General features: G+C 44.0%; 1 long non-coding RNA gene across 1 annotated transcript in view; it reads right to left on the bottom strand.

Annotated features, from left to right (window-relative positions):
• Positions 1 to 14,483, bottom strand: part of LOC128122093 (uncharacterized) — a 340,108-nt gene that overhangs the window by 126,819 nt on the left and 198,806 nt on the right. The window lies entirely within an intron of this gene.

The following is a 14,483-nucleotide window of genomic DNA, read 5'->3' as shown; positions in this document are numbered from 1 at the left end:
CTTTGATGGCGTCCCCCCTTTTCTGAGAATCCGCTTGGCTTCCCTTGCCTCCCCCCCCCCCCCCCCCCCCCCCCCGCCCCGCCAGGCTCTCGCATACAAAGCTTGAAGCAATGTCATCTCTCACTTCCTTCCATATCTTGAAGACAAGCCTCTTCTAATATTCTCGCGCTTGCTCTCTCGGTGTTGTGTAGCATGTCTCCTCCCGGACTAGCAACACCGGATGCATGGAGACATCTCCCTGACTACTAATGAGATCAAAAATACACCATCAGGTCAGGGTAAACTAGACATTGTTCTCTACAGATTCAAACGTGTGTGTGTGTGTGTGTGTATATGTGTGTATGTGTGTGTGTGTGTGTGTGTGTGTGTGTGTGTGTGTGTGTGTGTGTATGTGTGTTCTTTTGCTAGACCTACAGTTCAGGTAGCTCATTTTCTAAAGTGTTGGGTGTGGGGGAGGGCTGATCAAGGTGGGGACTGTGAAGAAGTGAGACCTGGGGTGCAATGTGGTTCTTTGGCCAATTGTCTGGCATCCACACACATTCGTGAATGAGCGCAGGTGAGGCTTCTTGTGAAATTTTCCTCCTTTCTTTTTTATTTATTTTTTCTTAAATGGACAGATAGTCAACAACGCCCAAACATTTCTTTGAAATTGTTGTGTGAAAGCAGAAAAGAGCAACAACTCAAGTCTATATTTAAGATACATAGACACTCTTCAGGCGCGTAATGATCACAATGCTAAACCTCATGCCTTTCAATGGCTGGGTTTTGCTGGTTGCCTCCGATTGCAACGTGCACTAATTTGCCACTTACGTTCCATTCCTGGGATTTGGAAAGCCATTCAATCGGTCTCCTCGGCTCAGCCTAACCCTTGACTTCCACTGCAGGCATTTTGCTGATTCCTGAAGCCTTTGTAGCATCCCATGTCCATAAGATACATGCACACTTTATTGATCAGCCTAATGTCCCTCGATAACGATAAGCAATACTTCAGATGGAGAGAGAGAGAGAGAGAGAGAGAGAGAGAGAGAGAGAGAGAGAGAGAGGAGAAAAAAGAAAGTCATCCCTAAAAGATGAAGGGAGCAGTATGCAGCGTTTCTGTTGTCACCCATTTTAAATGCTTGCCCTCCATGCAGTGTCCTCTCAAAGAAGGTACCACCCCCAAAATTAGGGTCTCTACCTATCTATAAACACAGTGGGTATATTGCTGTCTTAACCCAGTTTTCCCAATGAGGCTAGAATCCTGAAGACAACAGACAGCCCTGTGTTAAAATAGAATACGGAGTTCTGCAAATAGCAAGAAAGGAGAGGAAGAGAGCCAAGGATGCAGGTTTCCCTGCAAGTGGGTGCTTTAAAAGGTAGTTTCTTTGTGCTCGTCACAGACATTCATTGTGCTTTGTCTCTGACGGTGAGACTTCAGGAGCACGGCTGGATGCCAACGGAAGGAGAAGGAAGAGAGGAGAAGCGTATGAGATGAAGAAGCAGAGGAAGGGCAAGAGAAAAGGGAAAAGAGGGAGAGGAAGGAGAGAAGGAAGAGGAAGAGGAGGAGGAGGACACACAGGCAAAAGAGAAGAAGTAACAGAATGTTGGAGTATCTTTAATACATTTTTTTTTTCTTATTGTCATGACTGGGAAGGAGGAAGGCGTGAGGCAGGAGTTGGTGACTGGGTCAGAATCTTTTTTCAGATTTGGCTAATAGAGTGTTTACACTAGACTGATAAAGAACGAGAGAGAGAGAGAGAGAGAGAGAGAGAGAGAGAGAGAGAGAGAGAGAGAGACATGCTAAAATAATCAAAAAGGGTGGAGCTGTCAAAAAAAAAATCTTTGACTCATTGGGTGCCTCCCTGTAACGCCAAGATGAATCATTCCTAAGGAGAGTCATTGATGGTCTCAGTGTACTTGTATATATGAAGGCCCGAGAACAGGCCACTATTCCCAACCCAAAAGGAGAGATAGGTGGAGAATGGAATTCTCCTAACCCCTCTGATTTGCAGTAACAGTTTAGTATGACTTCCACACACTAAGCTAATCTGTCCTTGTCTGTGCTCACTCTGCTTACAAAGATACACAAATATGTGACTTGTGAAAGTTAGGCTAAGGAACACATCATTTTCTCCATACAACTCAGTGAGGTCTTTGGAGGATACTTATTTGAAGCAGTTAACACCTGACCCCAATTTCTGTGGGTAATTAGTGAGCTAGATAACCACACAAAGTGGGTAATTATTTAGTACCCAAGGGTACGCTAGAAGTGGGTAGTGACTTTGTTAACAAAAGCATATCTCTAATTATTGTATCTATGATGGGTGTTTTAAAAATACCAGTTACTCTATCAAGTGAACCATGATAAATAAGTAACCGTTTTACTGTCCTCAGCATATACATACATGTCTTCCATCATGGTTCAGAATATTTACCTCTAATGTATAGAGTGTAGTGAAGATTAATTAGTGAATTCTGTGCGACTCTCAGAAGGTGAGATGAACCAGAGAGCTTCTAAATACAATATTAATACTGTTATTGGGACTTTGGCTATGTTATCTTTGGCTGAGAGAAGCTGGGGGAGTAGATGCTATTGTTCAGCCTATGCCTTGGTCTGATGGTAATGCAGGGACCACAGACATAATGATTGTGATCATGGGAAGTGGTCAACTGCCTGACAGTCTAACCCAGCTGGAAACAAGAGGTAGATAGTATTGAATCGACAGCTGACTCAGATTAGGTCTGAGGAGCTGGGCTGAGAAGTGGGGAGAGGGAGGAGCCACAAGCCTGAAGGGAGCTGAATCAGCTGGACCACACCCTCCTTCTAAATTCTTCCTATCACCCTCCTTTGAGGGAGCACAAATACATCCAGAAATCCCTCAAAGATGACATCTGTGCAAGTTCTGGGATAAAGTTAGCATAATGACATTGGTTATATAGTGTTTATTGTATGCATCATGTAAGCTGATGCAAATGCATTTTAAAATATTACTGTCTTGAGGATAGGCACATATAGACCAACCTCAGATATCTTTAGCCCAGAATAAGAACAGTGAGGAAGCAGTTTATTGCTTTTCTACGTCATTCCTAGGGTGAGAAGGGTACTATTTATTTTTCCTGAGAAGAAAAACGAAGGAGAGGGGAGGGGACAGGAGGAGAGAGAGACAAAATGACAGAGAGACAGAGCGAGACAGAGACAGACAGAGAGAGACAGAGACAGAGAGTGCAAGCATGCTTTGGGGACCCTGATCCTGGAGATCAACTAAGCCTTGAAAATAATAAACAAGAATAGCAAAAATGAAAACTTACTACTTTCTCTATGAATGGCCATCACATTGAGTCTGTTGTCTGGGTCTGGCAGAGGCAGGGCAGACAGAGACCTCTGGAGTCCACATCTTCACGTAGGATCCCCCCCCCCCACTTTCTCTTTCAAAAAGATCAACCTGGGAATCAACCCTAGAGATCTGGGAGATGCAATTATGTGGGAAGGGTGAAAAATATGCAAAGATGTTGTATTCCATGCAGTGGATGCTTCTAGGGAACTGGGAAGAGAGTCGACCCCATCCTCCAGCCAATAGGTACCACTGCCGAAATCTTCACTGGCCAACGCTCCCAGGACACATGTTGAGGCTAACTTTGGGGTAAATACATTTGAAGAGCTGAGAGGAAATTTCTCCAAAAGCCATCCAAGCCAGTCTTGTGACCCGAAGCCCAGTGCTTGTCATCCCCTCTCTGAGCTCAGAACTACAAAGGCTAACTGGCATTCTCCAACCCGCCCAGCTCCTTTCAAACCCACAGACTGTGCCAGACTTGGCCCCACCTCCCCCCTGCAACAGATTCTGTAGCCCTGCTCCACTCTATGTGAAGGGAGCCAGATTTCCATTGTAATTGTCCTACCTGGCTAGTCCCTCTGTCACTAGTCCTGGTTCTTGGTTCTTGGCAAGATTTCAAAGACCCAATCTTAATCTTCAACACCTCCGGTTCCTACTTCCCCCAAATGTGATCCTTTCAAACACAAAAATGTGATGTCTTCTGCAGTTTCTTGCATGTCTGAGCACCACTACCTCCTTTCTTTGGCCTCTGTCACTCTTGTTTAACTTTCTTTTTTTTCTGCCTCACTTAAGGGAGGAGCCTGAGGCCAGAGCTAGCATTTCCCTTTTCTCCTCCTTGTACTAAAGCATCTCAGACAAGCCAAAGCAACCCAGGGCATTTCCTAAAAGCTTACCTCAAAAGAGCTGGCGCCATCAGAGAACAGGTGTGTGTGTGTGTGTGTGTGTGTGTGTGTGTGTGTGTGTGTGTGTGTATTGGGGGAGGGGTGGGGACACATACAGAGAGATACAGACAGAGATACAATTAGAGAAAAGTGCCCTAACTGTAAGAATGCAGTAGGAAAGGCCCACAGGCAAATGAGTGGAGAGAGTTAACTGTGACAAGAACATATAGATCACAGAGAGAGAGAGAGGGTGGGGGAGGGAGAGGGAGAGGGAGGGAAGGAGGGAAGGAGAGAGAGAGAGAGAGAATCAAACATACACAGTGAACAGTTCTATCACAGTCCCCTTCCATCAGATGACTCTGATCAAGGATTTGCCTTTCTGTGGACAGGTAGGGAGGGTCAACAGTGAGCCACAGCAGCCTCTGGGATGGGATGGAATAGAAGGCAAACTTCTTTAATTCACCACCTCTCCCTACTTCTGTCCGGGCTTGGGGGCTAAGACTAGAATGGCACCCCTATGTATCTCCAAGACGTCATGAGCCTGGCAATTGTGCGGTCCCTGCCTACTCTTCCGACTTAAATACTTATACTCCTCTATTGCAATCTTCTTTTTGTGTTTGCTCTAGCAGCCATCACGGTGGGACATCTACATTCCAGAGGCAGAAAGCTTATATCTCAGTCCTTGCCTTTAAAGATGTTGTGAGTGGTTTCTAGATGTAGAGAATAGGGTTCAGAATAGGCAGCTCTGCCCGGATAGTGGGGGCCAGTGCTAGGATTTGAACCACGTACATTTGCTTAAGTACAATTTTGCCTTTGCAATTGTTACAGCCTTTTGTCCTGTATTAGTGTAATCAATCTTTCTGATTGATCTCCTCAGACTCCCTTGGTTTCTCCTGTGTATTTCCACTTTACTCCATTCTAGCAGTGTTTCCATTTTTGATGACTTTTATCCAATTCATTCTTCTCTTGTACTTAAGAATGTGCCAGACATTGTGTTGGGCAGTATCATCCTTGGAGCTGGGAGATAGGCAATGACCTCTCCACCCTGCTGTCTCCATGTTCGAACTCTAGGGCCATGAAGGAAAAGGCTGTGACAAGTTCCTGATGTGCCCCCAGGGAAGGGCATAACACCTAGATGTAACAGGAGTGCATCAAAAGGTTTTGAATATACTTTTGTGTTAGTATGGCTTGTATTGAAGCTTCACTTTTTTTTTACATTTATTATTTACTGTGGAGTGGGGCATATTCCAGAGCACATAAGTTGATGTCAGAGGACATCTTGAAAGGGTCAACTGTATCCTTCTACCCTGTAGGTTCTAGGAATTGAATGAAGCTTATCAGGTTTGCCAGCAAACACCTCTAACCACTGAGCCATCTTGTAAGCCCATATCATTTTTTTTTTTGTTTGTTTTGTTTTGAAAGAATGGGGTTCTTGTTTAAAATAACCTTTAGGAAAAAAAAACTGAGCAAGCTACTGTACAAAACTATCATGTAAGAAATGGTGAGTCTCAGCCTGAATTTTTAAAGACCATACTCTGGCCAGTGCCCCATGTGGAGTCACATTCATAATTCCTTCTACAAGTTCTGAGGTCATGTGGTTTCTTGTGTGAAACCACTGCAGTGTGGCTTAGGAGGTCTTTTCAAGTGATAAATTGTGCAGGGTGAGGTGGCAGTGAAGGAATATTCTGGGATGTATGAGGAGGCAAAGGGTTTCTACAAGAGTGTGTGCCGGAGTCCAGGTCTGCAGTAGACACTCCAAGTGTTTCATGGCCATCTGGCCTGAACGTCTCCAGGGTTTCGTAATGTGTACTCTGAGGAGAGATTAGACAATTCTTTATTTTGCCTAAGGAAAGAATATTTTAAGTACTATAATTGCTATCTTTGCAGGCTAAATTCTATTCTGGTCTTAAAACAAAACAAAACAAAGGGTTTCACGTATTTTTTTCACTTGAACTCATCTACTAGTACAGAGCACAGTGAAAGCGAAAAACCAAAATTTCCAGAAAAAAACAAATCCAGGCAGTGGAGATATTATCAGGTTAGTATGGCTTGCTAACTCAGACCTTGAGGTCTCTTAGGTACAGCCTCACAACCCCTTCTTGGTTCTTTGCCAGTGTCTCCTCTTGCAGTTCTTTCTCCCTCTATTACCACTTTCCCTCTGAATCCAGTGGGCTCTTTTATTTTTGTTTCTTGGGAAGGAATATCTTGTCTCTGATAGTCGTCTGAGAAGACGTGATGAGGTCTGGAGTCAAGTGCACAGACCACCATGGCAGGCAAGAGAAGAGGTGAAAATAGACCAGAAAACATGGTCAACAGGTGTTGCTGAGCAGTGGGGTGGATCTAGTCTGTTTGTCATCCCACATTGTCTGCCTCTGAACAGAGGTGTGCATGGGGGGGGGGGGGGTGTGTGACTAGGATGGTGTTCATCTGTCCTTCTCTATCATACTGAGCATTCTGACGCCATTGAATTTGGTTACAAGTATGCTGCTATCTTCAACTGACTGGGAAAATTTTCCTGCTATCAATCCACAACACAGTTTGTAAAGTTGTATCCTTTGGGCTGCTGGTGAGCTTCCTCAAGTGAGAGCTGAGGGGGATGCCACAGTCATTCTATCCCAAATGCACTCACGATGTAGACTGTGCAAATCCTTCCAGCAGGACAGGAGTCCCCCAGGAACTGACTGCTCTTCACAGAAAGATGAAGAATAGGAATGCATTTACATACTGCATGGTCAGCAGAGCCCTTACTGAGCCGAGAGGGAGCAGCACGTGGCACAGGTCGTATGTGGCACAGGTTGCATGTAGCTCAAGTGTACTTATGGCCTGTCATTTTACACTCAAAACCATACATCAGTTCCAAGTGTCAGGTTAGGTGTGTCAAGGCTGAAAAATTGGATGTTTTTCTTCATAAGGAAAATTTAAATTTCTTTTGTGTGGGGGGTATGTTATGGTTTAATAAAAGGTGTCCTCCTCAATGGTGTGTGTATTGAAGACATGGTCCCCAGCCAATGGTGCTGTTGAGTGATGATGGGTCATGCTTTCCACATCAAGGGATTAACTTATCAAGAAATCCATAGACCGAATAGCTTATTAGGAGGTGGGGCTGGATAGAGGAAGTAAGTCACGGTGTGTGCATGCATGTAGGTGTGTATGTGGGGGGGGGGGGTGTTTGAAGAGTAGACCATGTCCCTTGTCCCTTCCTATCTGTCCCAGTTGGAGAGCTGAGCAGCTTTGCTCTGACACAACTTCTTTGTCATAAGGTTCTACCTCAGTACAAAAGGGCCAGAAACAAAAACCTCTGAACTCTTGAGCCAATATTTCCCCCTCTGGTATTTTGGCACAAAGACTGAAAAACCAACACACTGAGTATTGGGAAAAATCAATAATCCTCCAGTATATACATGTCATAGTATTTGTTGCTATGTATTTAGAAAATGATTCTGTTGCCACCACCACCACCACCACCACCACCACCACCCCCGCCACTTCCACTTCAGTGGGTGGGGTTGGAAGACTCTTGCTAACCCACAGAGGGCCTGCTGCTTTTGGGATGGCATCACATGGAGCCTGCAGCTTCTGGGAAGTAATGTACAACTGGTTCGTGGACTGCATTGGGCTCCAATGAGACCCACTTAGACAAAGAAGGTAAGAGGAAAAGGTTGCCATCTCCAGGATAATGAGGAGAGAAAAGAGAGTGTCCTCCCAAAGTTGGATGCCTATTACCTGTACACCAAGAGGATGATGTGTGATGTAAAACCCACTATCCTTGGCCAAAGGGTGTGGGAGCCAAGTTCTATTTCTGCCTAGGTTTTCAGCCATTCATTCAGTCATTAGGTTCAAGCTGCCAAGCCAAGAGATGCAGATCCATCCCTGAGGCTTTGGAAGGTAGAGATTACTGGGCCAAGATCCCAGAGAGGATAACCAAATAAAGACACAGGCCAAAGATTTGGTCTGGAGTCATTCCTATACTTTTGAAATTGCCACACACAGCCTGGGGGTTGGGAGAAAAAGAAAGAGATAAGAGAAGGGGGAAGACTAGGGAAGTCAAGAGCATTCACATCTCAGATCAAGCTTAGGGTGGATGTGGTTCCTAGTGGGACTCTGGCTGACTAAGTTAATGCCCCTTTATGGTAGCCCTCATCCTTGACTTTCTAAGCACTTTTCAACAGAGGCAGGGAAAGAGGAAGGTCTGTGACCCATCAAGAGGGAGAGGTTGGGCCATGACTGTTCTTCACAGTTTCCAGTCAAATTCTCAACACTGTTTTTCACAGCAGTCGTTCATATTCCAAAGAGTCAAGGTGGAGGCTGAGGAGATGGAGTGGGGCGGGGTGGGGGAGGGGAGAATGAGGACCTGAGTTTGGATCCAGCACTTGCATAAAACCCAGGCTTTGTGATGTGTGACTGTATAACTGCAGGGTGAAGGAGGAAAGAGGTGGATTTGAGTCGCTGGCTGTCCAGACAGTGCAGCAGTTCAGGGTTAGTAAGAGATCTTTCCTCAAAAAAAAAAAAAAAAAAAAAAAAAAGTTGCAGCCTGACAGAGGACAATACCTGGGGCTTACCTCTGGTCTCCACATATGCATGCAGGAGCAAATGCACCACCCCCCAATACATACACCCAACACACATGCTAACTTCCTTATGTACATACTTTTCATATTGCCCAGCCTTTGCAGGTGTCCTGTTCTTCCTTTTCAGCCATTTACATCCTAACCGTGTAGGATAGGCAGGGATGGAAGCGAATGTCTCAATGTCACTCCTGTCTCACTGGCAGGTGTTTTTCTCAATAGGGTTGTAAGAACACTGACCATCAAACCCAGGTCTCAACCCAGCTTTTGTGAGCTAGTATGTACAAGTTGCCCCAAATTTATTCAAAGAGTGGGTTTGCATGAATCCAAGGTGTCTTTAATAATAACCGCACCCGAGCATCTTCGTTTCCCCCCTGTTATTAATGAATGATGGTGTGGTGAGGAAGAGCTTTCAACAAGACACAATTAAGTTTACTCAAGCATTTGTAAAATAGATGAGTCTCCAAAGTGCTGAGCATGCAGAATTTTAAAAAAATTAAAAGAATACAGAAACATAATTTGAGATACATTCTTGGGTCCAAGGTGCTGTGGCAGACTCAGAATTCCTACCGAGATTCAAATGGCAAGAGATGAATAGGAAGCACTCGGGGGAGAAGCTGAGGAATATTTTAAAGGCAGAAAGTGCTACCTCGGAGATTTTAAATTTGGCACATTCGACACTTCTCAAGGAGTCTCTCTCTGCTACACATAGCAAGGACATGAATACAAACGAGAACTGTGTCACAGGAGCCAGGGTTGTTTTCTAGGGTCCAACGCTTTGACCTCCTTGGAGGTTGGACTCCGCTCCAGTTCATGGTAAACTAGCCGTAGCCTGTGACCCCACATCCTCCAAAATCTGTGGAAGGTGAACTCATTCCTTTTCTTCTCTTTGTTTTCATTCTCAAGTCTTAAAAGACTGGCTGTGATAGTGTGATCACCTACCCCAAGTCTGGACAGCTTAGTAAGGTCTGTGAGTCTATAAGGTTAGCTGGTGTGTGTGTGTGTGTGTGTGTGTGTGTGTGTGTGTGTGTGTGTGTGCGCGCGCGCGCGTGCGTGCGTGTGTGTGTGCATGCGTGTGTGTGTGTGTGTGTGTGTGTGTGTGTGTGTGTGTAGGCCAGAGAAGAGCATCAGTGTCCTTCTCTATCACTTTTGTACTCATTCCCTTGAGACAGGATGGCAGGGTCCCTTACTGAGCTGGAAGCTCAGCAGCTTTCAGCTAAGCTTCCCCGCCAGCGAATCCTGAGTGATTGTTTCATCTCCACATCCCTCCATCTCTACATCCCTCCCCCGACTCCCAGGATGCTGGGATCTCAGGTGTTCACAGCCATACCCAGCATTTTGATGTGAGTCCTGGGGATCTGAACTTAGGTCTTCCTGCTTGTGCAACAAGCACTATAGCAACTGAGACAGGAGGATTCTTGTGTGTATGGAATGAGGATGTGACATGTTAATTTTTGGTCCTACTGAGGTATAACACTATGCTGGCCTTCCAATAAGAATTTTATAGGTATTTTTTTTTTTTTAAACTCTGCACTCTTCTAGGATGTTGGCAAAATCCAGAGTTATAAAGTTCGGAAGAAATACTGACCAGTCAGTTGATTAAATACAGATTAGCTCTCTTAAATTGTTATTTTGATTTTAATTTTCGGGGGGGGGGGGGGGGTATTTGTTTGTTGGTTGGTTGGTTGTTAGAAAGATCAGATCTTTCAGTGTAGTCCAAGCTAGCCGGAACTTGATGTATAGCCCAGGCAAGCAAGCTAGCATTGGACTTGCCCTCCTCCTGCCTAAGGCTCCCATGGGCTGGGATTATAGGCATGTGGCACTATTTCCCACCCAGACAAGTAGTCTATAATTGATCATTTTCCTTTCCAGTCATGATCTCAATTACCTCAAATTTATATCTCAAAATTTATGAAAAAGAGAGGGGGTGGGGGGAAGGTAATGAAGGATTCAAGTACTTTGAACACAAAATAGGTAGGTCTGCTGGCGCTTAGATTCTCTTTAGAACGTTAGCAGTAGGTCGGATGCTTCCAGGGTTCTGCCCACCAATAGCTTTAAAGACAAAGTAACTGGAAAATTGGACTTGAAAGATAAACAAACAAACAAACAAACAAAGGATAATCAGTGACTGATAATCCACCCCCCCCCCAATCTATGTGCACATATGTGTCTGTGCTCAGATGACTTGCTTTCCACTGTGTGGTAAGAACTCATAAACATGCCAGGAAAGTCCATTTTGTTCAACAGACTCATAAAGAACTGCTGTGGTATATACAGACTGGGTGGAGGGTATGGAGGTAGGGGAAGAATCCTGCAGATTGTTTTCATGAAACAGAGCTGAATTCTTATGGACTTGTAAATTTATTTATTCATTTTTTAAATAATTCTTCATACCATATAGTTTCATCACATTCTTCCCCCCGCCATCTCCTCCAAGATCCTCCCCACCTAATGAACATATTTGACATGGGATTAAGCACCAAGGTTAAGAGAAAGAGAGGCCCTCTGAAGAAAGTAAGAGACATCAGAAGCATGGGTGTGGAGTTCACTGATTCGTCGGAAGTAAGACATACCCAAGTGTGGGAATGGGCTCCTCAAGGAGAGCTGCCAGACCCCTACCTAGGATGTCTCTTCTTTTGGAAACAGGTAGAGATTACCCTGGAAGATACTCACGTATGATATAAGCTTCTCTCTCCTGCTTAGGACGGAGCAGAGAGAGAAACAGGAGAATTATGACAAGAGCTTCCAAGTCTTTCTCCCACTCCTCTGTGACCTCAGTCTCTCCTTCCTTGAAGTCTTCTCCACACTCTGAGTCCATCTTAAGCAGGGTATGTGACACCAGGACAGATCACACTCAATTCTCAGTGTTACAATTAAGTGAATTTACAGATACACTGTCAGCTGCAAGACGAAGTGTGACCCTTTCCAAGATAAACAAGGAAAAGTGGGGTTTCAGTTAGATCTAGATGGGAGCTCAGTCTCCAAAAGGGCAAGGAGCTTCAGTAAGCATAAATCTTCCTTCCTCTATGAAGATGCCAAAATCTGGTCTGCTGAGCTTTGTGCACTCGGATTCCAGCGCTGGGGAAAACTGAAGGCTAACATATCCTTGTCTGATCTGCTTGCTTCAACTTCTGGTTCTATTTTGGTCCCCAGTGGTCCCAAGACACATGACCCAGTGGAAGAAATAAAGAACTGAAATTTAAGAGACGTGAGTTCTCTGCTCAGTGTGTCATGTGACCTTGGACAAGGCATCTCACCTCTAAGATCATGAGCAACCCCCAGTAACCATCAGATGAGGGAATTGAACTAGACAAACTCCATCCTTCAGGACAACTTCAGGATTGCATCATCCCTCTGTCTGTGTTCTCTTCTTACAAGAACATTTTCTGAACAGCTATGATGTGGATGGGATTTGTATTTCAAAACCAGAGGAACGGGGAGATGGCTCAGTGGGTAGGAGTGTCTGCTGCACAGGCACGGGAGCCTGAGTTTGGATCCCCAGCACCTCTGGAAATGCTGGACATGGCTGCCTGTGTGCTTTTAACTCCAGAGATGGGGCAGGAAGGAGTTGGAGACTGAGACAGGTGGATCTCAGGAGCATTGTGGCTTCCCGACCTACCCAAAATGGTGGACTTTAAGTTCAGTGAGAGACCCTGTCTCAAGGGAATAATGCAGAGAACATAGAAACACAATGTCCTTCACCCAGTTACACATGTGTGCACAGAAGCACACATGCACCTAAACACACATGTGTACACACTCGACACACAATCAATCAATCAATCAATCAATCAATCAATAAAGCATATTATCTGATATTAAAAACAATTTAGGGTCTTAATATACTAACCAAGAGGAGAAAGATGTTCAGATTCTCAGTATGGTGGGATTCGTCATAGCAGATGGGGTGGTGAGAAGGGACCACAGCTTGGCTGTCTATAAAATCTCCTGATATTTGAGTGGAACCCAAAAAACCCATCTTGACAAGATTCATAGGCAGTACAAAAAAAAATAGCTGGCTAAGAAAGTAAAGCATTATTTGTCATTTATAAAGTTGAAGTCTAGAAAGAACAGCTGACTAATCAAAAATGTGCTGTGGGGACGAAGTCTGGCCTCACGCGCCGTTGTCAGCCTGACTCCCATCTAAGCATACTGTCTGCATTTGTCAATGAAGGAAAGAGCAGTGCTCCGTGGGAGCACACCACCACTGCCCACTGTGAATGGGCGGTCCTGACCCAAGTTCATCGTCACCATCTCAGCTGAAATCACACCTGCTCACAATGTTGCTTATGTCAACTGCTATAGAAAGCAACCACAGCCGTGACTCACACAACCTTCCTAGAAAATTCCCAGTGGCCAGACACTGTTAGTGGCCCTGGATCAGGGACCTTGCCCTTCATTCCAGCTTTTCCACCCCATTCTGTCTGTCAATTTCCTTCTTTAGGAGCTAAAAATTTTTACAAAAACTCAGAAATGCAAAATAATCCCCGGTCACTGTATGAAATTTTATCACAGGAGTTTTTAATCTAACATTCCTAATCACCTAAGAAAATTGCTCTTAATCTAATTTTAAAGTGTGCCCATATGTGCTTATATACTTAAAATGTATTGATACTTTGATTTTTTATTATTTTTAAAGTTAGCGTACAAAGTGATAGGTTTTGTTACAGTCTTTTCATAGATATGTTATTATACTTTGTTCTTACTCATCTCCCTTGCCCACGACATCACCTCCACTGAAACTTTAAAATGCATGCTCATGAGTCCACTATCATTGTAAAATTGTCTAACTATGTGCATATATATACTATAATATATAATATATATACACTATGTATATTATATAACTATGTACATATATACTATAATATATATACTATGTATATTATAAAACTATGTGCATATATATATATATTTATGACCATGTATGTATGTATCTATGTATGGGACTACATCATTATTTATGCATATGCTAGAGATGCCTGTCTCCCCCTCCCCCTCTTCATGTCCACCTAGGAAATCTGTTTGGAGATCAGCCGCCGCACTCTCCTTGGACTTGATATATAGCCTAGCAAGCCATCCTCGATTAACACGGCTCTCTCCCGGGAAAAGCCACAGAATAACTATATTGATTTCTCCTTCCCCTTCTCTGCATTTCTCTGCTGAAACGTTGCCTTTACTCTTAAACATTAGATCACAAGGAAACAAGAGAAAAATGAAAACCTTTGGCTCTCTGGGATGAGGTTGATTTTCTTATATTCTTCTTTGAAAGAAAGAACATGAAAATCGGAGAAAAACAAAACAGGTATCCCTGTGGGATATCTGTGTAACAAGGAGACAGTGCTGAATTTCCTGGTTTTCTTAACATAGAAACCTGTGCTTTGCTCACACTGCTTAACGGAGTTCCACGCCTCATCCTCTGTGACTGCACCGCCATCTTTGAAAAACACCATGACTTTTACAAAGACCATTTTCTCCCACACTTTCAGACACACACCCAGCACACCAGAATGTGTTTCCACTGGTCAAATTTTTCTTTTTACTGTCCTTGGGCCAGATTAAGAACTCCTTTTTAATTTTTAATTGTTGGATTTTGTCGTCTTTAAACACAGAAAATTTCTTTAAGTACAAAGTCTTCAGGACCCCTGGTGCAGTCTAGAAGTTTCTCTGATACTACTTTATTCAGGTTTCTGAATTGTATTGCCATTTCTCAGTGCTGGGGATCA

Source organism: Peromyscus californicus, unplaced genomic scaffold, assembly GCF_007827085.1.
Source record: "Peromyscus californicus insignis strain IS unplaced genomic scaffold, ASM782708v3 Scaffold_11__1_contigs__length_118956290, whole genome shotgun sequence".
NCBI lineage: Eukaryota > Metazoa > Chordata > Mammalia > Rodentia > Cricetidae > Peromyscus > Peromyscus californicus.
The sequence above is the reverse complement of the archived record's forward strand: the minus strand, read 5'-3'. Positions and strand labels throughout refer to the sequence as shown.